The sequence below is a fragment of the Capricornis sumatraensis genome, chromosome 16 (assembly GCF_032405125.1).
Source record: "Capricornis sumatraensis isolate serow.1 chromosome 16, serow.2, whole genome shotgun sequence".
Taxonomy (NCBI): domain Eukaryota; kingdom Metazoa; phylum Chordata; class Mammalia; order Artiodactyla; family Bovidae; genus Capricornis; species Capricornis sumatraensis.
The window spans coordinates 39,634,000-39,660,924 of record NC_091084.1 but is presented as its reverse complement, the minus strand read 5'-3'; the positions used below and the strand labels follow the sequence as shown (position 1 = coordinate 39,660,924).

Here is a 26,925-nt window from a genome sequence, read left to right as displayed (position 1 = left end):
GCCTAGATTCTAATGTACCTGTGGGCAAGTTAGCATATGGTGCTGTATCTCATACCTCCTGTGGAAGCACTTCCATTTGTGGATGGATGTCTAATAGGTTGTTTTAATATGGGGAGAGAAAAGAGGAATATCTCATGCTGCCATAATGCTAGAATCATTCTGTATCTTTTTTTCTGTTCTTTTTTAAAAAATTGAAGTATAGTTGATTTACAACAGCATGTTCATTTCAGGTGTACAGTCTATTATTTTTTAATGTATGCATTTACAGCTATAAATTTCTCTGTTAGCACTGCTTTCACTGTAATAGTAAGTTTTGGTTTAGTGTGTTTCATTTTCATTGATCTATAATTATCTTTTAATTTCCCTCATGATTTCTATTTTGATCCATTATTTGATTAAAATTATGTTGTTTAATTTTGATTTCTTATTTGATTTTGTTGTGATTGGAGGAGATACTTTGTATGATATCTATCTTTCAAAATTTACTGAGGTTGAATTGGTGGCCTAACACGTAGTTTGTACTGAAAAGCATCCCACATGCAAATGCTATTGTTTTTTGGTTGAGTGTTCTGTAGTTGTCTGTTGGATCTAGCTGGTTTATTGTGTTATTTAAATCCTCATTCTCCTTATTTAACTTCTGTTTGGTTGTCCTATCTATATTGCGAGCATGGTACTCAATTAATGTAGAAGTATCTATTTCTCCCTTTAATTCTGTCAGTTTTTACTTAATATTCTTGATGATCTGTCATTAGGTGGGTATGCTCACTGATTCTTCTGTTTGCTCAAATCTACTTTTAAATTCCTCTAATGAATTTTAAATTTCAGTTATTTTACCTTTTAACTCCAGAATTTCTTTTCCCTTTCCTTTTAAGGTTTTCTATCTCTTTATTGATATTTCCATTATGTTCATATGTCCTTTTATTGACTTTCTCTGCATCTTTTTCAAGTTCTTTGAGTATCTTTAAGATTGTTTCAAAACTTCTGTCAAGTATATCTGTCATTAGTTCTTTTTCATGGACAGTTTCTGATGATTCTCCTTTTTCCTTTGAATGGATTATCTTTACAATCTCTTTGCATGCCATGTGACTTTTTGTTGAACACTGGATATTTATACATAATAATGCGATAATTCTGGAAATAAAATTCTTTCCTTTCTCCAGGAAAAATAAAATTTTTTTTTGCTCCTGTTTATTTATTTATCTTGGTGTAGTAGGCGTTCTCTGTGGCAAAGATCAGCTGAGATGTAAACTTAACGTCTTTCAGGTCTTTCATGAACCTGTGTCTTTTTCTGGGCATACACAGTGACTTTCTAATTTTTCCCATATATGTATCTATTTTTAAATGTCCTAGATTTTAACATCTGGCTTCCAAAAGGGGGAAAACAGGAGAGAGGGAGAGATCAAAAGGGCTCTCATTGTTTAAATTCCGTGAAAGTCATTTTACCATAGCGAGAAAAACTTACAACAATGTGCTACAACAATGGCTATTGGCCTTTTAGTATGTAATCTTGTCAGCAATCTGATTGCTGATGGCATCCACTGTGACACCCACAAGCCCTGTGCAAACTGCTGTAGGAACATGTGTAAAGTTGTCTACTATGAGGATGAGTATAGGGGATGGGTAGCTACTATCCCCTACCAAGATCTGAATTGACCAAAATTAACTACAATTTACCATCTAAAATTCCCCCAGGAATTTGTAAGGCTTTGGTAGCCTTCAGAATTCCAAAATGGTTACATCAGATAGACTCCTCCAGTACAGTTTTTGGCTAGATAGAGAGACAGATTCCTAGCGCTCCTTATTTTGCCATAAACTCAAGAATCATCTTTGACAACTAAATGAGGGGACATGAGGTTCTTGAATTCCCTGTCACTTGTGGAGCCAGAATGAGAAAGTTCCTTTGAGGAGATACTTGTCTTACCTGTCAGAGCAAACTCTTGAGTATCCCTTTAGCTAGAATTTGAGCATTACTAGGTCCCCAATCCTTAGCCAAGCAAAGAGCCTGGCACTAGTTGCTAAGTGACTTACTTATAAGGCACGAAGAACAGAGACATACTGTCTATTCTTGTGTGTCTGCTGAGGTCTCCATCTTTACTCAGCACAGTCAGTTATTCTTAGATTTCTGAAGTCCCCAGCAGAGTGGACCTGAGAAGGCTGAACATGCAGGCATGATCAGCCACAGCTCATGCCTAAGCACTGATGACCTTTTGTCCCTAAGCCAAGAGCCACTGATTCTCTAGCAGATGACACCGCCAGAATACATGCAGTTTCATATATGCAGAGCAGAAATGACCTGTGGTATGGAGGGGTAGGTCTAGGATCCTGACCTTTTTTTTTAGTTCTGTTTTGGCCACCTGTGAGATCTTTGCCAAGACACTATTCACTGTCTTAGATTTACCTTCTATTCAATACAAAAATGGGAACCACATGATCTTTTAGATTCCTTCTAGCTTATATTATGTGGGGATGGCCACAGGATATGGAATAATAAAACTGGTAGTTTTTAGATCTTTTACATCTGTTATATCTTTGGACATATCAGTCACTATCATGCTGATACGTTAGCTCCATCATAGGATGCAGCCTGCCTGGTTATCAGTACTTTTTGTGCTGGTCTCTCATCTTCATAACTTTCTGTGTATAGATGCTGACAGAAAAGATGATGCTGTCCTAATCTTGGAGATGTACCAAAGCAGAGGGAGCCTTCACAGGGCCTTCCAAAAGGCCCTCCAAGAGACAGCAGAACTTTCTCACAAGCTAGAAAGGCTGAGGTTAGATAATGAAAAGATAGGCTGCTTAAAGGAATTACAAAATTTCTTTCTTTAGAGAGTTTTCAGGAGAAAGCCATTTGAAACTCGGAATTATATTGGAAATTTAATTGTGCATGGGGATAACTTTTGACTTTATCTGATTTTTCAGGGTTTGGTCTTGAGTGAGTCCCTCATTTTCTGGGGAAGGTGGAAGTCTACCCAGGTTTCCTGCATGCTCTTCTCCCTGTCACTAGGGGCTGTTTGACCCTCCCCAAGGGATCTAGAAGTGAGGGGAGAGCAAGAATCTCATTAATGGAGGTATCTGGGCCTCAAGTTGGGGAGATTTATGACTGAGGCTTTATTTAAATTTTTTTTTTTTTTTTTATGACTGAGGCTTTAGTCTGAAGCAGGATCCTCCATTTACAAGCCTTACAGGCACTTGTGTAGCCACACTTGAAACTGCAGGAGACCTCATACTCAGTGCTCTTGGTCAGACCCACAGCTCAACCTGGGTGGAGAAATGAAGCTTCCGGAAGGGCACGCAGTAATCAAGTTTACGTAGCTTTGGCCTAGATGCTGGTTGTGACTATGTGGGACTGAACATAAATGTGTGTGGCTAGGCATGTGTGTGTGTGTATGCATGCATGCAAAGTAATATAGGGCATGGAACATCAAATCTGAGGTCTTCTAGTTGTCTTTGATTCACCGGTATGGGTCTAGTAGAAGAATTCCTCTGCATGTTTTTTTGCTGTCTTGCCTCACTGTCTAAAAAAAGAAGGTGTGGATTCAACTATGAGCTGATTATTAATTTGGACCACAGGTGAACATCATGAGATATAAAAGAAATATTGGTGTTTCTGTATAAATGTAAATACATAAAGGGAGGAACTATCGCTTTCTAAATTGATGTTTTAATTTTGTTTTCCTTCAAGACTTTGCTTTCCTTCACAAATATATAGTAATGCTAAATGGTAAACTAGAGAGCAGGATTCAAGTATGTGGGATTTAGGGTTGAGTAACAAACTAAACCTAGTTCTAGGTGTTCAGATTGTCATTTATAAATTGTTGTCCCCAGGGCAAGGAAAGACAAAGAGAAGAATTTGGGTGCAGGTAGTGATATTATCTGGCTATGTAATGTTCTTCCAGAAGGTTCTGAGATTTTTGGACTGTTAGACTATTATATTAAATCAGTAAGTAGCGGTGTTCTGAAATGGAGTCATATGGCTCCTGAGAGTATTTAAAGTTCTTTCCAGAAATGTTGAACCATTTATTAAACATCATTGAGCTAATATTAAAATTAACTTATATAAACTAAAACAAGTTATATTTTAAAAAAGGTATAAATACTCAAAAAGGTATAAATACTCATAACTCATTGATTCCTAAGTACTTTACTATACATTGCTATTATTTATGGTCTTAAGATTATTTATATCCATTGTTTCTGTAATAGTGTGTGGTTAAAATCTTTTCTCAATGTTCATTCATTGATGTTACAATGGTAGCACAAACATGACCATGGTAAGGGAATTTACATCACAGATATTAACAGATAAATTACTAGTCAGGGCCTTGTTTATTGTTTTATTGATTACTTAGACTTAAGAAAGAATGAGAAAATGTTAAAAATGATGATTAAACTTAAAAGTTTATGTTTGGCTGCTATTCAAAAGTCTACACGCAATAAATGCTGGAGAGGGTGTGGAGAAAAGGGAACTCTCTTACACTGTTGGTGGGAATGCAAACTAGTACAGCCACTATGGAGAACAGTGTGGAGATTCCTTAAAAAACTGTAAATAGAACTGCCATACGACCCAGCAATCCCACTGCTGAGCATACACACCGAGGAAACCAGAATTGAAAGAGACACATGTACCCCAATGTTCATCGCAGTACTGTTTATAATAGCCAGGACATGGAAGCAACCTAGATGTCCATTGGCAGATGAATGGATAAGAAAGCTGTGGTACATATACAAAATGGAATATTACTCAGCCATTAAAAAGAATACATTTGAATCAGTTCTAATGAGGTGGATGAAACTGGAGCCTATTATACAGAGTGAAGTAAGCCAGAAAGAAAAACACCAATACAGTACACTAACGCATATATATGGAATTTAGAAAGATGGGAACAATAACCCTGTATGCGAGACAGCAAAAGAGACACAGATGTATAGAACAGACTTTTGGACTCTGTGGGAGAAGGCAAGGGTGGGATGATTTGGGAGAATGGCATTGAAACATGTATATTATCATATGTGAAATGAACCACCAGTCCAGGTTCGATGCATAATATAGGATGCTCGGGGCTGGTGCACTGGGATGACCCAGAGGGATGGTACAGGGAGGGAGGTGGGAGGGGGGTTCAGGATGGGGAACACATGTACACTTGTGGCAGATTCATGTCGATGTATGGCAAAACCAATACAATATTGTAAATAATTAGCCTCCAATTAAAATAAATAAATTTATATTAAAAATGATGATTAAACTTAAAAGTGTGTCAGATTGGTAGCTGGTACATTGTAAATAGCATGAAAAGTTGAGATAATAGTCTTCCAATATTTTAATAATTTAACAATAGTCTTTCAATATTTAACAATATTTTAACAATATGTTATCCAATTCTGTAAAGAAGTTACTCATGTCATTGATAAATGAGTGAATTCTAAGATATATCTTTACTGTTTCACTTTTATCTTATTATATAAAAAAACAACAACCGTACACTCATGTCAAAATTATGCTATACCCTTTCATCAGTTTAAAGCATATTTTGACTATCAATACAAGAGTTCAACAATAATCAATAAAAGCATCCTTGAAGATAAACCGGGTATGGAATTCAAGAACGATTACAGAATATTTATTATTTGTAAGTTTTGTGCTATACATCCCTTGTATCAGTACAACTTAAACTTACAGACATAATTTATTTTTCAGAGAGCCGGTAGTTGAATATTTGTCAGCACTGCACTGGAGGAGCACCCTTGGAACTCTTGGAAAATTGGAAATCCAGATAAGACACATTACTTGTTGGAGATTGGTTCAAGATGGTGGAGTAGAAGAATGTGCACTCAGCTCCTCTGGTGAGAACACCAAAATTGCAACTAGCTGTTGAGCAACCATTTACAGGAGGATGCTGGAACCCACCAAAGAAAGGTAAAGATACCTCCATCTTGTGACAAAGAAGAAGTCACAATAAAAGCGAAATCCCATACCCACCAGGTGGACAACCCCAAAATTGGAGAACAATAATACCAAAGAAGTTCTCCCACTATTGTGAAGGTTCTGAGCCTCACATCAGCCTTCCCAGGCTAGGAAAGGGACTAGGAATCCCCAAGGAGTCTGACTTTGAAGGCCAGTGGGATTTGATTATAGACTTTCACAGGACTGGGGGAAACAGAGACCCCATTCTTGGAGGGCACAAACAAAGCTTTTCACACACTAAGATCCAGGGGAAAGGAGCAGAGACCACATAAGAGATTGAACTAGACCTACCTGCTAGTGTTGGGGAGAGTGGTTTCCTGTGGAGGGGCTCACCACAGGGATGGAGGCACTGGCAGCAGCAATGTCCTGTAAAGTGCCCTTGGCATAAGCTCTCTCAGAGGTCACCATTATTTCCACCATAGAGCCCCAGTAGACCTCAGGCAGGACTGGATCACCTCAGGCCAAACAACTAAGAGGAGGGAGCACAATCCCACCCAACAGCAGATAACTGGGTTAAAGTTTTACTGAGCACCTGCTCACAAGAAAAAGTTCCCAGTTTTTCCAATAGCCAGTCCCTACCATCAGAAAGCTTACATAAGCCTCTTTGCCTCATCTACCAGAGGGCAGACAGAAGAAGCAAGAAGAACTACAATCCCACAAGAGTTAGAACAAAAACCACATCACAGAAAGTTAATCAGAATGAAAAAGCAAAGGGTTACGTTCCAGTTGGAGGGAGAAGATAAAACCCCAGAAAAACAACTAAATGAAGTGGAGATGGGCAACCTTCCAGAAAAGGAATTCAGAATAATGATAGTGAAGATGATCCAGGATCTCGGAAAAAGAATGGAGAAGATGCAAGAAATGTTTACCAGAGACCTAGAAGAACTAAAGTACAAACAAACAGAGATGAACAATACACTTGAAGGAATCAATAGCAGAATAACTGAGGCAAAAGAACGGATAAGTGACCTGGAAGGCAAAATGGTGGAAATCACTGCTGCAAAACAGAATATAGAAAAAAGAATGAAAAGGAATGAAGACAGCTTAAGAGACCTGTGGGACAACGTTAAATGCACCAATATTCGCATTATAGGGGTCCCAGAAGGAGAAGAGAGAGAGAAAGGACCTGATAAAATATTTGAAGAGATACTAGCTGAAAACTTCCCTAACATGGGAAAGGAAATAGTCATCCAGGAAGCATACAGAGTCCCAGGCTGGAGAAACCCAAGGAGGGACACACCAAGACACATAGTAATCAAACTGATGAAAATTAAAGACAAAGATAAAATATTAAAAGCAGCAAGGGAAAAACAACAAATATCATACAAGGGAACTCCCATAAGATTATCAGCTGACTTCTCAACAGAAACTCTACAAGCCAGAAGAGAATGGCATGATATATTTACAGTGATGACAGGGAAGAACCTACAACCAAGAATACTCTACCCAGCAAGACTCTCCTTCAGATTTGATGGAGAAATCAAAACCTTTCCAGACAAACAGAAGTTAAGAGAATTCAGCACCACCAAACCAGCTTTACGACGAATGCTAAAAAAACTTCTCTAGGCAGGAAACACAAGAGAAGGAAAATACCTACACAAAATAAATCCAAAACAATGAAGAAAATGGAGATCGATAATTACCTTAAATGTAAATGGATTAAATGCACCAACCAAAAGATATAGACTGGCTGAGTGGATGAAAATACATTCATGCATGCACTTCCACATACCACATAACTCTACTTAACCCCCCAAGTTGTATGTAATTACTTTATATTGTTAGATCAATCATGTTTCCATTATGGCTTGCAATTATAATTATCTTATTTTTTGTCCGGCTATTGATTGTGAAAACTGATAAAATTTTACTATTGTAAAAATCTTTTACTATTGTGATTATGTAACTATTATTAATAGCATGGTATCATGATTAGCCAACAGAAAAGAATAATATTCTATATGACTAAAACTACCATTTAATAGAAAATTTATAATCACTTTTAAAAATCCAGATGCATTTCAGAATTATCTTGGAATTAAAAAAAGTACAAATGCCCACGTGTTGCTTTTTTTCTCTCCAAAGCTCCAGATATCTTCCTAATGAGCAGCCATGTTTGAAAACAACTGGACTATATGATGATCTTTTACTTTTATCCAGTTTGTTTTACTTCATCTATTTCATATTCAGTGCTCCCAATTCATTTAGTTTATGTTTTCCAATTTCTCCATCTCTTTTTTTGTTGTTGTTCTTTCTCTAGCCTTTATCAAGAGTAGTAGAAAAGCTTTTGTATACATATATAAAAATAGTATGTATAATATAATATATGTATTTTAGAAAACTTATGAGTTTTTTGCCTAGCTAAAAATTTGACATTTTGATTCCACTTATGTGACTTAGTATGAATAGAATGCTAGATTTCTAACTTATATTCATTCAAAACTTTGATATAGTTCCATGTATTTTACCCACTTCAGTACTATTGCCTGGAAAATCCCATGGACAGAGGAGCCTGGTAGGCTACAGTCCATGGGGTCACAAAGAGTGGGACACAACTGAGTGACTCCACTTTCTTTCTTTCTTTCTTTCTATTACTGCTAAAAGCCTAGAAAGCTTATTAGAGATTAAAAAAAAATGAGGCTTGAAACTTCTAATCTAATTTTGAAAATATGAACAAATACTATGTTGTAAAATAAAACAACAGGGAATTAGCATGGGATATAGTATTATTAACTTAAGCGGATTTTGTTAAAATTTCACAAAATTTTATGGTAGTGTTCATTATTCGTTTTCATACCTATTCAAGATTCCAAATTGTATGTATTTGCGCTGAGCAGCTTCAGCTGCATGCAACAAATTCTGGTAAATTCTCTTTTCATTTTTATTCTTTTCCAAATATTCTCTAATTTTCCTTGTTATGGCTTCTTAAATACATCCATCATTTAAAAGTGGACATTTAATTTCCAAATACATGGGATTGTAAAAGTATTTTTGCTATTCATTTCTTATTTGGATATTAATTTATCATTTAAATGCTTTCTTCTCTGTAATCATCCTCTGTGTTTTTTAGTCTTCTAACTTTATTGAGGCTTTCAGTGGTTAAGTCAAAGATCTCTCTTGGTAAATGTCACATTGCACTTGAAAATATGTGTTAGTTTCAAATATCTTTTGATATTGATTTCTAACATAATTCCATAGTGATAAGAGAACAGAGTCTCTATGATTTCAATACCTTCAGACCATGAAATTTTTCCACGTTGTTTTACATCCCTGGATATGTTCCAGTGTCTTCTAGTTTAGTCTATGGGAACTTGAATAGAATTTTTATCTTACTGTTTTGTGAAAATTGTGTACATCTTAATTATGTTGAGTTGGTTCATGGTGCTTTTCAGGTCTATTGCATCCTTCTACTTTTCTGTATATTCATTCTGTTAATTTTTTAGAGTTTGATATTGTAACCCCAACTAAAAATCTTAATTTGCTTAAAAAATAACTAATGTATAGTGGAACTATATGCAACTTTGTTCTGTATTTTCCAAGTCTCCTGTAAATGTGCTATCATACTTTCATAATTTAAAAAATAAAAAATAGAAAAAGACACATCACCTGTCAAAGATTATACACAGCCAGATGAAGTATTTTTTTGAATTCTTGTGAGATAAGTTACTACATCTTGTTTTAATTATGCATTTGTGTGTCTTTTCATTAGAAGAGTGTTACAGACCAAATGATCATGTTGCCTCAAATTCACATGCTGAAGCCCTAACCCCAAATCTCATGATATTTGGTGATGGGGCCTTTGGGAGGTAATTAGGGTTAGATTAGGTCATGAGGGTGGAGCTTCATGATGGAATTATAAGGGAAAGAGAGAGACCTCTCTGTATAAGCACAAGCACCAAGGAAAGGCCTTGTTAAGATTCAGCAAGAAGATGGATACCTGCAATTCAAAGAGAGAGATCTCATCAGGAACTAGTCTGGTTGATACTTTGATCTTGGACTTCATAGCCTCCAAGAAAATATCGATATCTGTAAGAAAATATATTTCTGCTCCTCAAGTTACCCACTCTGTAGTACTCTGTTATTGTAGCCCTGGAGCTCACTAATACAACTTGTAAAAGCATTTTTTATTTATTGAATAATAGTGGACAAAGTTGTTTTGAAACCCAGAATTCCTGTTTCTGCATTCTTTCTTGGTCTCACATGTCAGCTTCTTATTTTTAATGACTTCTTTCATGTGTATTTCGTGATGTAAAATTTTCAGTTTGTAAAAAAAAAAAAGAAAGGGGAGATTGGGCTCTGATGGATATATATACGTGGATACATGTATGTGTCCATATACATGAGTACATGTATATGTATAGTTTACATACATACATGTCTATGTATGGCTGAGTCCCTTTGTTGTCTACCTGAAACTATCACACTGTTAACTGGCCCCAAATACCCTATAACATTGTAATTGAAGTAAAAGATTGTTCTTGAAATTTTGAAAGTTTAAAGTTTCAGGTCATACATCTTTCATTTTTTACTTGAAGGCACAGAATTTTCTCAGTTTGATCCTTTTCATGATTCACAAAGGGAAATAGCTTGCCAAGTATAAACTCTGTGTGTGATTTATAAAACATAATATAAATTCAAGTCCCAATTTAAATGCAATTTACTCTAATGGCACTTGTGTTAGAGTCATGTCTATGCACTTTAGACAACACTTGTAAGACATTAGCTTAAAGTGTGTTTTATGTGTGTTCAGCTTAAAGTATAATGTTTGCTAATTTTTCACCATTAAAGACTTGGACTTAAGGAGGAAGGCCTCTGAGTTCAACAAGTCTATGCTGAAAAGCTGTCCCTCATATTAGAAAATTACAAAGTTAGAAAGTTATAAAAATATATCAAATGTTTCAATTGAAAGAAAAAGAGGAAGAAAGTGAGGTGGTCATAAGTAATGATCCAACATGGTACCATACTGGTCAGCCTCCACCAACTGATCTCTTAACTATTCTTGCCACTATTTCCTGGTCTCAAGAAAACCTGCATAACAAAGAAAATTTCTTTCCCTAGTTTCTTGGGTTAAGTTGTTTGTTATGTTAGAAGAACAAACTAAGTCCACAGTTATTGGAAGGAATGTGATAACAAAGATCAGGGTAGAAATAAAACAGAGACTAGAAAGATAATGGAAAACATCAATGAAGGTAAGAGTTGGTTTCTTGAAAAGAAAAGCATAATTGACAAAACTTTAGCTTGAATAACTAAAGAAAAAAGAGAGAAGATCCAAATAAATAATATTAGACATAGAAGAAGAAACATTATGATAGATACCACAGAAATACAAAGGATCATAAGAAATTACTATGAAGAGTTATGCACCAATAATTACATTATCAGCACCTAAGAGAAGTGGATAAATTCCTAGAAATATACAACCTACCAAAATTGTATCAAAAAGAAACAGAAATCTTAAAAGAACAATAAGTAAGATAGTAAATTAGTAACCACAAATTTCGTATTAAAGAGATGTCTAGAAGTAGATGGCTTCAATGGTCACCCTTCCAAACATTTCAAGAAATAGTGATACCAATCTTTTACAAGCTCTTCCAAAAACTGAAGAGAAGGGAAAACTTCCAAATTTATTTTATAAGACCAGATTTACCCTACCGAGGCATACAAGGAAATGACAATAAAAGAAAATTACAGGCCAATAACATTGATAAACATTGTAAAAATCCACAATAAAAGTTTAGCAGAAAAGACCTCAATAGCACATAAAAAAGGTCATATATCATAATCAAATGGAATTTACCCCTGGGATGTAAGGATAGTTCAACATATGCAAATCAATAAATGTGATACACCACATTGACAAAGTAAAAGATAAAATCACATGATCATCCCCAAAGCTGCATAAAAATCATCTGACAAAACTCAAAACTCTTTCAGGATTAAAATTTTCAACAAATTAGGTATAGAAAGAATAGATCTCAATATAATAAAGATTATATATAACAGTCCTCTAACTAAAATTATACTCAATGATGAAGTGCTAAGAGTTGTTTCTCTAAGATTAGGAGCAAGGCAGGGTGCCCATTCTTACCACTTCTAGTCAACAAAGAACCAGGAGTTTTAGCCAGAGCAATTCAAGGAAAAGAATAAAAAGCATACAAATCAGAAAGGAAGAAGTAAAACTGTCTCTGTTTGTAGAATACATGATCTTGTATGTATAAAAGCATAGATTCTAGAAAAAAACCTGTCAGAACTGACCAACACATTTAGCAAAGAACATAAAATCAATATCAGTTGTGTTTCTAATAATAACTGCAAATGGAAATAAATCTTTAAAAATTATATAAAATTAAAAAAGGAAATGCCAAAAAAATCAGTTGTGTTTCTATATATTAAAAATGGACTATGCCAAAAGTTAAGAAAACAGTCCCATTTACAACTGCATCAAAAAGATTAAAATATATAGGAATAAACTTAGCCAAGTCAGTGAAAGATATGTACAATACGACTATAAAACATTGATGAATGAAATTGAAGAAGAAGCAAATAAGTGGACAGATACCTTATGTTCATGGATTGGAAGAATTAATATTGTTAAAATGTCCATATACCCAAAGTGAACTACCAATTCAATGCAATCCCTATCAAAATTCTAATGTCACTTTTCACAGAAATAGAAAAACAATCCTAAAACTTATATGGACACAAAAAAACACCCCAAATAGCTAAAGCAATCTTTAGCAAGAAGTGCAAAGCTGAAGGCAACACACTTCCTGAGTTTGAGCTATATCACAAAGCTGCAGTAATCAAAATAGTATGATACTGGTATAAAAAGAGACATATAATCAGTGGAGCTGAGTAGAGAATCCAGAAATAAACCTATGTGTACACAATCAACTAATTTTTGACAAAAGTGCCAAGAATACACAATAGGGAAAGAAGAGTCTCTTCAATAATAATGGTGCAAAAACTGGAGACACACTTGTGAAAGTATGAAATTGGGCCTGTATCATACACAATATATGAAAATAAACTCAAAATAGATTAAAAACTTAAATTCAGAACCTGAAGCAATAAAACCCCTACAAGAATATATGGGGAAAAGTTCCTTGACATTGGTCTTGGCAATGATTTCATGGATAAGATACCAAGAACATGATCAACAAGAGCAAAAATAAACAAGTGGGACGACATCAAACTTGGCTTCTGGTGGCACAGATTAGTAAAGAATCTGCCGGAAATGCGGGAGACCTGAGTTTGATATCTGCGTCAGGAAGATCCCCTGGAGAAGGGAACAGCAAATCACTCCAATATCTTTGCCTAGATAATTCCTGGACTAAAGGAGCCTGATAGGCTATAGTCCATGGGGTCACAAAGAGTTGGACATGACTGAGCAGCTAACAATTTCACAAGAAATCAAACTAAAAAGTTTTTGCACAATAAAAGGAACTATCAACAAAATGAAATTGCTATCTATAGAATGGGAAAAAATGTTTGCAAACCATACCTCTAATAAGCAATTAATATCCAAAGCATGTGCAGGACACCTACACCTCAATAGCAAAAAAACAAATAACCCAATTAAAAAACATGTTTGAGGGACCTGAATAAACATTTTGCCAAAGAAGGTATACAAATGGCCGACAGGTACGTGAAAAGATACATAATGTCACTAATTATTAGGCAAATGCAAATGAAGACCATAATGAGATATGCTCTACACCTGTTAGGACAACTAATATCAAAAAAAGATAATGAATGTTAGTAAGGATGAGGTGCAAAAAGAACCTTTGTACACTATTGATGGAAATGTAAATTGATATAGCCAATATGGAAAACATTATAGAGATTCCTCAAAAAATTAAAAATAGAACTACCATATTCATCAGCAATGTCACTTCTGGGAATATATTCAAAGGAAATAAAATTGTTACCTTAAAGAAATATCTGCATGGCTATGTTCACTGCAAAATTATTCATAATAGTCAAGATATGGAAACAACCTAAACATCTGTCAAGTGGATGAATGAATTCATCAAGTGGATGAATGAATAAAGAAAGATACACACACTTACACAATGGAATTTTGTTTAGTCTTAAAACATAAGGAAATCCTGTCACTTCAAAACCATGAGTGAATCTTGAGAACACTATAAACCTGAGTTAAATAAGCAAGACAGAACAACAAATATTACCTGATTCACCTATATGAGAAAACTTAAAAAAAAGGCTGGAATGGAATGGTAGTAACAGAGAGAGAATGATTTTGGGAGAATGGGACATGAGGGTAAGGGAAAGCTAATATTAAAAAAAAAACAAAGAAAGTAGTATGGTGGTGCCAGGAGCTTGCTGGAGGAGTCATGGGCAGACATTATTTTGTTGGTGCAGACTTAGTTTTGCAAAATGAAGAGAGTTCTGGAGATAGATGGCAGAGATGGTTGTACAATATGGATGTATTGAATACCATTGAACTGCACACTTAAAATGGTTAAGATTTTAAAAATGGTTAAGATCATATATTGATGTATTTTGCCATAATAAAAAATTGAGGAAAAAAAGAAAACTTCTTGCTTAAACTTATTCATAATCCGGATACTGAGAGCTACCAAACTGTAGCCACTTTAGAATAGCAGATTAGAAGAAGGTTGTTGTGTTTAGTTGTTAAGTTGTGTCTGACTGTTTTGTGACCCCATGGACTGGAGCCTGCTAGTCTCCTCTGTTCATGGGCTTTCCTAGGCAAAAATACTGGGGTGGGTTGTCATTCCTTTCTCCAGGGGATCTTTCTGATCCAGAGATTGAACCTGTGTCTCCTGCATTGGCAGGATTCTTTACCACAGAGCCATCAGGGAAGCCCTAGAAGAAGGGGGGCTTGGCTAAAACGTGATCTCCAATTTCTTCCCAAAGGCATTCCCTTTCCCTAAAGTGAAGAATAAACTAGCAGGTATCCTGCAGTGTTGGATTATGACCCGCTTCTGGGACTGTGTTGACTCATGGCAGCTTGCGTTCTAGCTTCACTGAGTACCCCTAGTTGCCAGGTCACCCTAGCAGAATACTAACCCTGTTTCCTGCCTCTGTCTCCACTGCTCTTGGACTCTTTCTGCAGCTGTAAGACTCTTTCTGTATCCCAGTGCTAGAATGGGATATCAAACTGTTGTATCTTTACAAAGACATCATGTCTCTTTGAGATAACTTATAAAACAATGCAACTTCAAGAGGATTTTTTAATTATACACACAGAAAGAATCTAGAGTTCACTTAGAAGTGGTAGAGAACTGAAAAGAACTCTGGGATATAGGTCACCTCTAGCAACGGATCATATTAAAAGTCAACAATTGCTAAAACACCGTGGGTATTCTTGCCTGGAGAATCCCCTGGACAGAGGAGCTTGGTGGGCTATAGTCTATAGGGTCGCAGAGAGACACAACTGAAGTGACTGAGCATGCACTCATGATATGGATAAAACTGTATATCTGAAGAACAGAGTGAAAAAGCAAGAAGTAGACACAATTGTTTAGATAGATAGACAGAAGAATAGATGTATAGACAGATAGATACATAGATAGGTGACAGGTAGAGTTAATTAGCACCAGGAGGTTGCTTTGGAACAAGCTTGATGTACATTCAAAACAACAGGCACCTATTCAGTCAGTCAGTTCAGTCAGTTCAGTCACTCAGTCATGTCCGACTCTTTGTAACTGCATGGGTTGCAGCATGTCAGGCTTTCCTGTTCATCACCAACTCTCAGAGCTTGCTCAAACTCATATCCATTGAGTCGGTGATGCCATCTGACCATCTCATCCTCTGTTGTCCCCTTCTCCTGCCTTCAATCTTCCCCGGCATCTGACTCGGCACTCTTTTCCAATGAGTCAGTTCTTTGCATCAGGTCGCCAAAGTATTGGAGTTTCAGCTTCAGCAGCAGTCCTTCCAATGAATATTCAGGACTGATTTCCTTTAGGGTTGACTGGTTTGATCTCTTGCAGTCCAAGGGACTCTCAAGAGTCTTCTCCAACACCACAGTTCAAAAGCGTCAATTCTTCGGTGCTCAGCTTTCTTTATGGTTCAACTCTCACATCCATACATGACTACTGGAAAAACCATAGCTTTGACTAGATGGACCTTTGTTGGCAAAGTAATATCTCTGCCTTTTAATATTCTGTCTAGGTTGGTCATAGATTTTCTTCCAAGGAGAAAGTGTTTTTTAATTTTTGGACCACAAAAATATTTTAATTTTAAAATGAGAAAAAAAATTTAAATAAGAATAAATTATAAATAATAATGAACATACAGTAATGAATTCAGTATGGAGTATATTTATCTTTATAAGAGGCAGTTGTAACTCCAAGTTTTAATTTTTTTATGAAAGAAGGAGGCTCAAAGTAAAAGTACCTGGGGTACATGAAAAGCATAATGTAGTCTTGGCTAGAAGAGCTTTAGCCTTTCTTTGTTCATCATCTCCATCAAGGTCATCACCATGATAAAGCTACCAAATAACATGCAGGATCAGTTAAAAAAAAATTGTGCTTGTCATAGAAATGCAGCTTCAAGAGGATTGCTCCCTAAATCCCTCACATATGCAATATAACTGTCACTGGATTACCAGTTTAGGAAAACATCAAGTTATATACAAAACAAAATATACAACAAAAGTTGTATACTTAAGTATTACACATTTATTAAGCACCTTCATTTTCATAAATTGCAGAAATAGAATTGAGAGTTTCGTGTGTTTATTTAAATGATAGAGTTAGAATTTTGAAGTTTTGAAATAATTCAAAAAGAAAAGATCAATAAATAGAAAACTTCTGTACAAAAACCAACTAATCATGGTGAAAATGAAAGCAGCAGGAAAGTATTTGTCTCAAACATTAGAGAAATGAATCATTATGTATAAAACAAAAACCTTACACTAATGTATATAAATGTCACAAATGCCTGGTTAATGGCAAATGACATAAACAGAACAAAATATTGATAGTAAGCAAATGGGAAAATGCTCAGGCTTCAACAAAATTCAAATTAAATGACTATGTTTTTGTATCAATTAATATGGCAAAGAAGAGGTAATAATATTAGTATCACTGTTTATAGTGAAATTGATGAATATCTTTGACAGTGAATATAAAGCAGGAATGTGGCAGTATGTATCAGAGTCATAAAAATATTGACACTCTTCAACTCAGTGATTTGATTCATTATAATTTAAACTGAGGAGATAACTTTTTTAAAAAGGGCAAATTCCGATGTATGAAGCTCTTCATCATAGCACTTGAAAATAGCAGAAATTGAGAACACTTAAATGTTGGAATATTCTGCATCTCTCACAATAATAATTATGAAGAATGTGAGATACAGCAAGGAGTATTTCAAAACATTTCATAAAACAAAATATCCAATTATGTAGATGCTTTGATTTTAACTATGTAGAATATACCGGAATATAGTCATGGACTATAAGAGAAGAGACAAAATAGATTGCTTCTTCTGCTTCTCATCAAAAAATGAAGTTGGTAAAGTTTCTTTTTAGCATCTACACATCCCTCTAACTTCATTGCCACCTCTTTTTCATAGCTCCACTTTACCCATTTACTAAGGATCCATGCTATTTCAGGATACCCATGTCACTTAGAAAAAAAGGTAACAGATAAATTTATTCATTAATTATGGAGGGTTTTTTTTTTTTTTTGTATTTAGCATTGGGATACAATCTTAATTAACACCACTCCCCTATGCCCAGTGAGCTCACAGTTGACACTCCGGTGGGTAAAGAGATATTGGCACTGCACTACAGGAGGCACAGAATCCTTAGGATTGAAATATTTCATCTCAGAATTTTACATTTTAAGGGGGCTTAGGGAATTTATTTTAGTTATCCCACTTTCCTCCACATCACATATTTCCCTTTCTTGTCTCCTCCCTGAGAGACATACATGTTTTCCAATTTCTCCTCCATGACAAAAATTAAGTTTTTACTCCACACTCCTTTCTTATCATCTGTTCTATAACTCTCTTTCCTTTTTATTAACAACTCAATACCTCTTGTTTCTAATTCCATAATGACTAGTCACTGCTTTGCCCATGGCCATTAATAGTTGTGACAAAACCGTAAGAAAAGATAGATTACACAGGAAAATGTAGGGCTCATGCAATCAGGTGGAGGAGATAGAAACTGCACAGGGAAGTATAGACAAACCAGATCAATTTAATCAAAATGTGGAGAAAAGGGTGGAACTTCGGTATCAGCAGTTTGCAAAAGTCCCATGAGATTCATTCAATGAGCACCCAAAGTTGAGAATCAACATATTAGAAGTCCACGAGGGACATGCATGAAGGAAGAACACTCAATCTGTCTTTTTCTGCCAGTTACCCCCAACCCCCATCTTCCATCACCTGTTCTCAAGTGCCTCTTCCCTGTCCTAGGGCTGCTGCTGAAGGTCAGGCCATACTCCTTAACTGCTTTCCACAATATTTGCTGCCCATGTTTTTTTTGACATCCCTAATGTATCCTGCAGATTATACAATTTCAGTCATTTTCAGCTGTCCTGAGGTTAGCCTGTCATGCAATAGCAGAAGCTGCCCTTGTTCCTGGTTCTAAAACTGAATGATTTTCTGTCAATACCTCCCTTTTTAGCAAGAGCCCAGGCTCCTTAGCCAAATGGAGATGAGCAAGGGCTGCCTTTAATGGGATAAAGGAACAGAAATGAGCTGTCCAAATGGAGTGGGTGTCAAAGCAGCTGCTGTATTAAGTGAGAAACACTGAAAGCTTCAAGTCCTTCTTGTTAACTAGACACTCCAGGTGAGGATGCGCAGCAAAGAGCCCCGCAGAACCCTGGCTTCAGGCTCCATCCATTTCCTATTAGGACAGGCCCCAGGGGAGGTGATGGGAGTTCCTCTCCCTGCTCACTTTCCACATCCTTCGCCTCTTCCCCTTTTCCCCACTCCTCCTCTGCACACTCACCCTTGCTCTTCCCTAGTGTCTGAAAAGACTGCTTAGAGCCTTATTCCTCCTCAGTTTAAGAGGCAATTTCTGTTCCAAACCCTTGCACTGGGCTCCAGTGTCCTCCACTAGTGTGTGAGAGGAGCCAAGATTAAGATGGCTGATACCTTCTGGCATGGCTTCCTTTCTGGGAACCAGGACCCTGAGGAGTCACAGATCAGGAAACATGTTTCATGTCCATAATCTTTCCATGAAGAGGGATGCTACTTAGGATTATCTTTTTTTATTGATACATTATAATTCCTCATTTAATAAATATTTATTTTCAACACAATAAAGGTGAATCCCATGTTTCTTCTACAAGTTGTGTACAGCCCAGCAGCAGAGATAAATGCGTGCACATGGCAGGACACTCACTGGAGCTGCAGCTCAGAGAGACCGCACTGACAAGATCCCCTTGTCACTGTGCTCAGGTTCATGTTGCTTGGTCTCTGAAGACCACATCACTTGCAAGAAAGAGATTTCTGGGAGGAAAGAGAATTGGATGGTGTCCATTCTCCTGGTTGATATCCAAACACATTGTGTTCAGTGGGGCTCTCCCAGTTGAGGTCATAAAGCAGGAAAAAGTACAATGGGCCCCAAGGACTTGGCCAACAGGAAGAAATGTTTCTGCTGGGAATTGTGTACTGTTGGAAGTGGGAAAATCCCAAACTAGTAGCATAGGTGCATACTAGGAGAAATGAAGAAATGTGGTGAATATTACTCAGAGCTGTTACAGGAGCACTTTAAGACTGAATTTCAGGGCAGAATTCTCCCTTGCACTTGGGAACAAGACATCAGTGGCTCCCCAGTGCCTGGAACTGTGAGTTATAACCAAGGCAGCCCTACTTCCCAAGAGGAAGGAGCATGCAGCCCCCCTAGGAAACATTATTCCTGTCCAGTCTTCAGACTGAGAAAAACAGCCATGGTGACTCACTTTTAAGTCATGTTTCCTAATGAGAATACATCAGAATCATTAATTATGTTGTCACAGAAACAGAGTGAGAACCACAAATTAAAAGAGAAAGTCCACTTAGCAAGGCATCCAGAGCCCCTCACAATTAATTTCAACCTACCTTTTAGCCTTTTCTGTAGTCTCTGACCAATTTTCTCCCTAATGTCCATTCTTTTTAGGAGCTCTGTGGTTTGGGTGAAAATGAATCCCCCTCCCCCACTGTAAGGATGGATATGATGATTTTAAATTATCCCAAATTCTTACAGATTTTCACATCAAGAGGTGGGGACTTGCTTTGACTAATATAATAGGACAGAAGTTATGTTGCACAGGTCTCAAGTTTGGATGTGAAGGGTCCTTGAGCCTCTATTCTCTTCTTCAGGAGGTGCTCTTTGCATGAGAACATGTCCAAGCTGGCTGGGTGGAGACGACACACAGAAGAGAACTGAGGCAGCCTAGACAACAGGCAGATATGGGGCCAAAACCTTCCAGGACTGTCTGGCCCTGAGCTGGCTTGCCAAATGACCCTAAATGCATGAGTGAGCCTGGCCAATACACATGGAAGAGAGTGAGCCATCCCACCTGAGTCCTGCCCAAATACCTGACCCACAGGCTCATGAACTAATAAATTGTGGTGGCTTGGAGACCCTAAATTTTGGAGTATTTTGTTATGTAGTAGCAAAGACTAATGGAAAGAGTAGGTTAAGCTAATCAGGGTGAATCCTTCTGGCCTGTCAGAACACAAGTGATCAGTGCAGGCTCAGGTGTGGTCCAATAGGTGAGAACCTCAAGGCCTTGATTGGGGATTCCTGATCAAAATTGTTTCTCCTAGAAGACTCCTGAGAGTCCTTTGAGTCCATGGAAATCAAACCAGTCACTCCTAAAGGAAATCAACCCTGAATATGCATTAGAAGGACCGTTGTTGAAGCTGAACCTCCAATACTTTGGCCATCTGATGTGAAGAGCTGACTCATTGGAAAAGACCCTGATGCTGGAAAAGCTTGAAAGCAAAAGGAGAAGGGAGTGGCAGAGGATGAAATGGTTAGATAGCACCACCAACTCAAGGGACCTGAATTTGAGCAAACTCCAGGAGACTGTGGAGGACAGAGGAGCCTGGTGTGCTGTAGCCCATCGGTTCACAAAGAATTGAACACAACTTAGTGACTTAACAACAACAACTCTGCATAGTGTGCCATAAGGTGAAGCTGGAACTATGCAGTCATTTGCCACCATAAACAGGAGCAGCTTGAGAATGGAACCCTTGCATGACAACTTGCCAAAAAGTGCAGAAAAATGGAGTCAGAGGCTTGATCAAAATCTCTGTCAAATGGCACTGGAACCTCACATCTTCTCTAGACCTTAAATTTATAGTATATATAATAAATATCTATATTAAATTTATATGGGTTAATTTATAGGAACCATAAATTCTTTGGTTATTTAGGACATCTGACCTCAGATTGGGTTATTTGTAACTGAAAGTGTCCAAATTTCAGTATACCTTCAAAGTGCTATAGCTGTGGTTTCATGTTCATTTCACAATGAAATCCTGTTTTCCAAACAAAACCTTGAGCCGAAACATAAAATGAAAGGAAAACATGTTTAAAGTAGTCATGGGCAGCCAAGAATCCTGAGACCAACATCTTAACTCCTGTATTCACTCCCTAGGATTGCTGTATGCAAGTACTACCAACTAGGTGACTTACAACAACAGGAGTTTATTGCCCTCTAGATCTGGAGGCTTGAACTCAGACCTCAATGTGTCAGCAGTGTCCTGCTCCCTCTGAAACCTGTAAGGGGAATCCTTCTTTACCTCCTCCTATCTTCTGACTTCCAAGGCAAGAAGGAGCTCTGAATATTATAGACTATGGAGAAACTACCTAGATCCACATATTATATTTTATTTTTACATAAAAAGCTGACATCTATAGAGCAGAGTACTTGTCCAAAGGTTCACAGCTTACTGACTGACAGACTGCAAGTAGCATATACCTCAGTGGTAGAAGGGCCAGACATTCCCATTTGTTCAGTATGGTTGCTCTTGCCACCTGTAACCAGCATGTAATGATTAACAGCTCTCCCTTATTCTGTAAGTAGTCCTGATTTGAACAATAAATTATATGGTCACCCTACTCACTGACTTTCAAAAAAGTTACTTTGGAAGTTGTCAGTGAAGATGATTTCAGTTGTAAGTAAGTGAAAACCAATTCAAACTGGATTAAATAATGAAAGAGATTTATACCAAAAGCTTGGTTTACTTTGATCTGTCTGATGCACATGGCACTTTCTCCAAAAGTTGACTTCACTTCAGTGGGACAAAGAATATAGCACCAACCTGCTTCCTCATATATATCACTGTGCTAGATGATTTCTCATTCCAATCCCAGGCAAAAAAAAGAAAAAAAGATATCTTCACTACCTGTCCCCCAACAAACAATAGCAAAGAGGCGGATGTCTCAGAGGCCTCCAGCAAAGGAATCCTATGCTTGTCTAATTTGCCAGCACTCACACCTTGTCACCAAAAATCTGTGGCCAGAAAGTAGTCTCACTGGTCTGAATCAGATGTCCTTCCCCAAGGGCCAAGAATGAAATCAACTTCAGCCAAAGTGGTGGGGATGGGGAAAGTTGGCACAAATACCCAACAATAATCAAGGTAACCAAAAGAAAGGGAAAGGGATGTCGGGGAGTCGCTCCCTTGTCCATTCACTAAAGAGATTGTTGTCTTCAAAAGATAAGTGAGGTTTCGGCCTTTAAACAATGAATGCACCAAAGCACAACCCAGAGAGTAGTGATCCAGTTGTTGCCAGGAGTCCCCATAAGGTAGGTTGCATAGAGAGGACAGTGGGGCTGAGGGTCATTTTCTCTATACCCACCCTCTGGTCTTGGAAAGGGACTGGATCAGAGCATCAGATACACTTGGGTTTGAATCCCAGCTCTGCTACTGCTGCTTAACCTCTTGAAGGTCTCTGATTCCCACTTGGAAGATGGGGACAATAATGTCTACTTCATATTGTTTTGAGAGAATTAAAAACCATTAAGCATTTAAATTATCTAGCAGGGTACATAGGTAATCAGTTTTCTTTCTTCATGCTTTAATAACTTGTTTAGAGAGAACAGAATCAGGGCAAAGGAGCCATAAAAGCCTGAGTCATTGATCTTTACCAAAGAGAAGATCCTATTATCTTGCTTTATGAGACACAGCTCGCACCTACATCCCCCTGGTCCTGGCTGCAAACATTCTGACTAATTCAGTTTGGCTCTCCCTTTTCTGGACTTGGTTGCCTGCCATCTCTGTGTGATTTTGTCATTAGTGTGTTAATTAATGATGTCACAGTCTTCTTTCAGATCAGTTCTTTTTAGGGTTCACACTTTGGTCTACAGATGCCTAATCTTAAACATTTTATGTGAGGTTATGCATTTTAACATATGACAAACCTGGACAATGTATTAAAAAGCAGAAATATCACTTTGCCAACAACAGCAGTCGTGTACACATGTGAGAGGCTGCCAGTGTCTGACACAAGTAGTCAATAAATACACCGTGTACATTTGATGTTAAAATTCATAGGAAAGACTTCTGAAAATGACTGGTAGAAGTGAAACTGTTAGAATCTCGAAGCATTACAGAAGCTTATTAGACTTGTCCACTGGGCTGGTAGAGATGAAAAAATGGGAAGGGTTCTTGGCTAGAGTAGTCCTATTCAGATGACACTTTGAGACTATAGTCTTTGTGCGCACTGTATTCAGTGCTACTAGCTGTGCGTATAGTGGACAAACTTAAATCCTTATTTAAACATCTAGCCTTTCTAGATGTGTAAAAGTATACAACTTATTTTGAAAGTAGAGAGTTAAGCACCTTTTAAGTATTTTTTTCTGTTAATTCATAGAAATGGTTGTATTTGGGGTGTGGAATTGTCTTGGAGAGTAAGCTGACTGTTCACTGGGTGGTGGGGACTGGGGGAGGGGACAGGGAAGGAAGTACAGAGAGAAGAGCTCCCTGCCCATCAGTCTTTAGGGAAGTTCAGAATGTCTAGCCATTGTTCTGTTTGTGCATTTTAGTTAATACTGCTGCGTATTAAAGAATAAGCAAGTCCTAATGCCCAAAGTGGGCTTCCCTGGTAGCCGAGCTGGAAAAGAATCCACCTGCAATGCAGGAGGCTCTGGTTTAATTCCTGGGTCCAGAAGTTCCCCTGGAAAAGTGATAGGTTATTCACTCCAGTATTCTTGGGCTTCCCTGATGGCTCAGATGGTAAAGAATCCACCTGTTATGTAGGAGACCTGGGTTCGATCCCTGGGTTGGGAAGGTCCCTTGGAGAAGGGCATGGCAACCCATTCTGTATTCTTGCCTAGGGACTCCCATGGGCAGAGAAGCCTGGTGGGTTACAGTCCATGTGGTTGCAAAGAATCGGACACAACTAAGCGATTAAGCATAACATAGCATAGCATAGCATAATGCCCAAAGTATATTAAAAGCAGAGGTAGTAAAATAACCCCTTTTATGTCCTTTTTTTGGTTTTTAGAAAGGGCTGTGTTTTCTGGGAGGGTCTATGTTAGTCCAACTCTTGGTGCTGAGGTAGTCTGGTACTTAGTCACTGAAATGCTAGAGAAGAAATAAGAGGAAGGGAGAGAATAAGGGCTGTTAGTAATATTTCCATTACCGGGAACATAGTTTAGGTTATAACCATAGGTCTATATGTGTATTTTTGTAAATGTGAACGTGAAGTCACTCAGTCGTGTCTGACTCTTTGCGAGTCCCCATGGACTGTAGCCTACCAGGCTCCTCTGTCCATGGGATTTTCCAGGCAATAGTACTGGAGTGGATTGCCATTTCCTTCTCCAAGGGATCTTCCCAACCCAGGGATCGAACCTGGGTCTCCCGCATCGTAGACAGACGCTTTACCATCTGAGCCACCAGGGAAGTCCATTTTTGTAAAGTACCTATGTTTATAGTGGACAAGTTTCATTATTTTGCAATATCTAGCCTTTTTATATGTCTCTGCTTTTTAAGACATTGTATTGTTTCTTCTCCATGCTTCTCCCAACTCAATTTCATGGTTCTATAAGATAACACACTCTGATTAAATGTCACCTTAAGGTAAGGAATTAGTAGATAAAAGGAAACACAGAAATTTTGCTAGTAGGCAAACAAAATCACAGGAAGCTGCGGGAAGATGACCTCAACCAGTGGAAAGAAGGGTAAAAAAGATATATTGTGAAGACTCTGACATTTTAGAGTTAGTTCCCCAAACTGGCTGTGCATCAGAATTACCTGGGAACTGTAGAAACTATTCAATGCTCACATCTGACTCCTGGAGATTCAAATTCTTGTGACACAGATTGGGACCTCTGAATAGGAATATGTGTCTTTATCAATACCCAGATGATCATTCTCTAGACTGCTTGGAAATCTTTTAGGGCAAAATTTAGAGATTTATTTAAACTTCAAATTTTAACTTTCAATTTTTGAAAAACATTTTGAGGTCCCTTTTCTCATCAGATTTTTCCCTTGGCTTTCTTTTTGTGTGTGTGTGTGGTGGGATACATACTAGGTGATGTCTGCTCTTTCGTCAAAGCCAAGAGTCTGATACAGTCTTTTGCAATTATCATAATAGGCTATTGTAATATCCTTTGAGTTGAATCAGATGAAGTTTTCCATTTCCATGTTTTCATTAGAATTTACAAAAACAGAACAAAACTCCTAGAGTATATGCTTATGAGGCACTTGAAAAATTTTAATATTTTTATTTCCTTTAAATGTCAACATGAATTGCCAATGGACCAGACTAGCAGTATTTAGTTGATCTTTCCTTGTTAGTACAGAAATGACTGATTTTAGATCAATTTTTTTTCAGTGTTTGCTACAACTTTGACAACTGGATAAATACTATTATGACTTACCAGAAGGATGATTTCCCCTAAGACAGATTCCTTACTCTTTGGCATTTTTCAGAATCTCCTAGAAATATCTAGAAGGCTTTTAAGTCATCTCTTCCTCACTCCTATAGTGCACTAAGCAGAGCTCCCCAAAATTGTGTTGAGGATCTTCATGCTGGCCTTTTTATATTCTTTATCTCTAGTAGAAATTCATTCATTCATTCAAAAGTGTTTTTGAGCATAGTGTACTCTATGCTCAAATTACTGCATAATTGCACTCATCTCACACGCTAGCAAAGTAATGCTCAAAAATTTTCAAGCCAGGCTTCAGCAATAGGTGAGCCGTGAACTTCCAGTGTTCAAGCTGGTTTTAGAAAAGGCAGAGGAACCAGAGGTCAAATTGCCAACATCTGCTGGATCATGGAAAAAGCAAGAGAGTTCAAGAAAAAACATCTATTTCTGCTTTCTTGACTATGCCAAAGCCTTTGACTGTGTGGATCACAATAAACTGTGGAAAATTCTGAAAGAGATAGGAATACCAGACCACCTGACCGGCCTCTTGAGAAACCTATATGCAGGTCAGGAAGCAACAGTTAGAACTGGACATGGAACAACAGACTGGTTCCAAATAGGAAAAGGAGTATGTCAAGGCTGTATATTGTCACCCTGCTTATTTAACTTCTATATAGAGTACATCATGAGAAATGCTGGACTGGAAGAAGCACAAGCTGGAGTCAAGATTTCTGGGAGAAATATCAATAACCTCAGATATGCAGATGACACCACCTTTATGGCAGAAAGTGAAGAGGAACTAAAAAGCCTCTTGATGAAAGTGAAAGAGGAGAGTGAAAAAGTTGGCTTAAAGCTGAACATTCAGAAAACGAAGATCATGGCATCTGGTCCCATCACTTGATGGGAAATAGATGGGGAAACAGTGGAAACAGTGTCAGACTTTATTTTTGGGGGCTTCAAAATCACTGCAGATGGTGACTGCAGCCATGAAATTAAAAGACGCTTACTCCCTGGAAGGAAAGTTATGACCAACCTAGATAGCATATTAAAAAGCAGAGACATTGCTTTGCCAACAAAGGTCCGTCTAGTCAAGGCTATGGTTTTTCCAGTGGTCATGTATGGATGTGAGAGTTGGATTGTGAAGAAAGCTGA

The 26,925-nt window shown here is 37.5% G+C and overlaps 1 non-coding gene across 1 annotated transcript; it reads right to left on the bottom strand.

Moving 5' to 3' along the window:
* Positions 1 to 24,733: 24,733 nt before the first annotated feature.
* Positions 24,734 to 24,805, bottom strand: TRNAR-ACG (transfer RNA arginine (anticodon ACG)). Its single transcript has one exon. It is a non-coding gene; the product is annotated as a tRNA-Arg (tRNA).
* Positions 24,806 to 26,925: the final 2,120 nt, after the last annotated feature.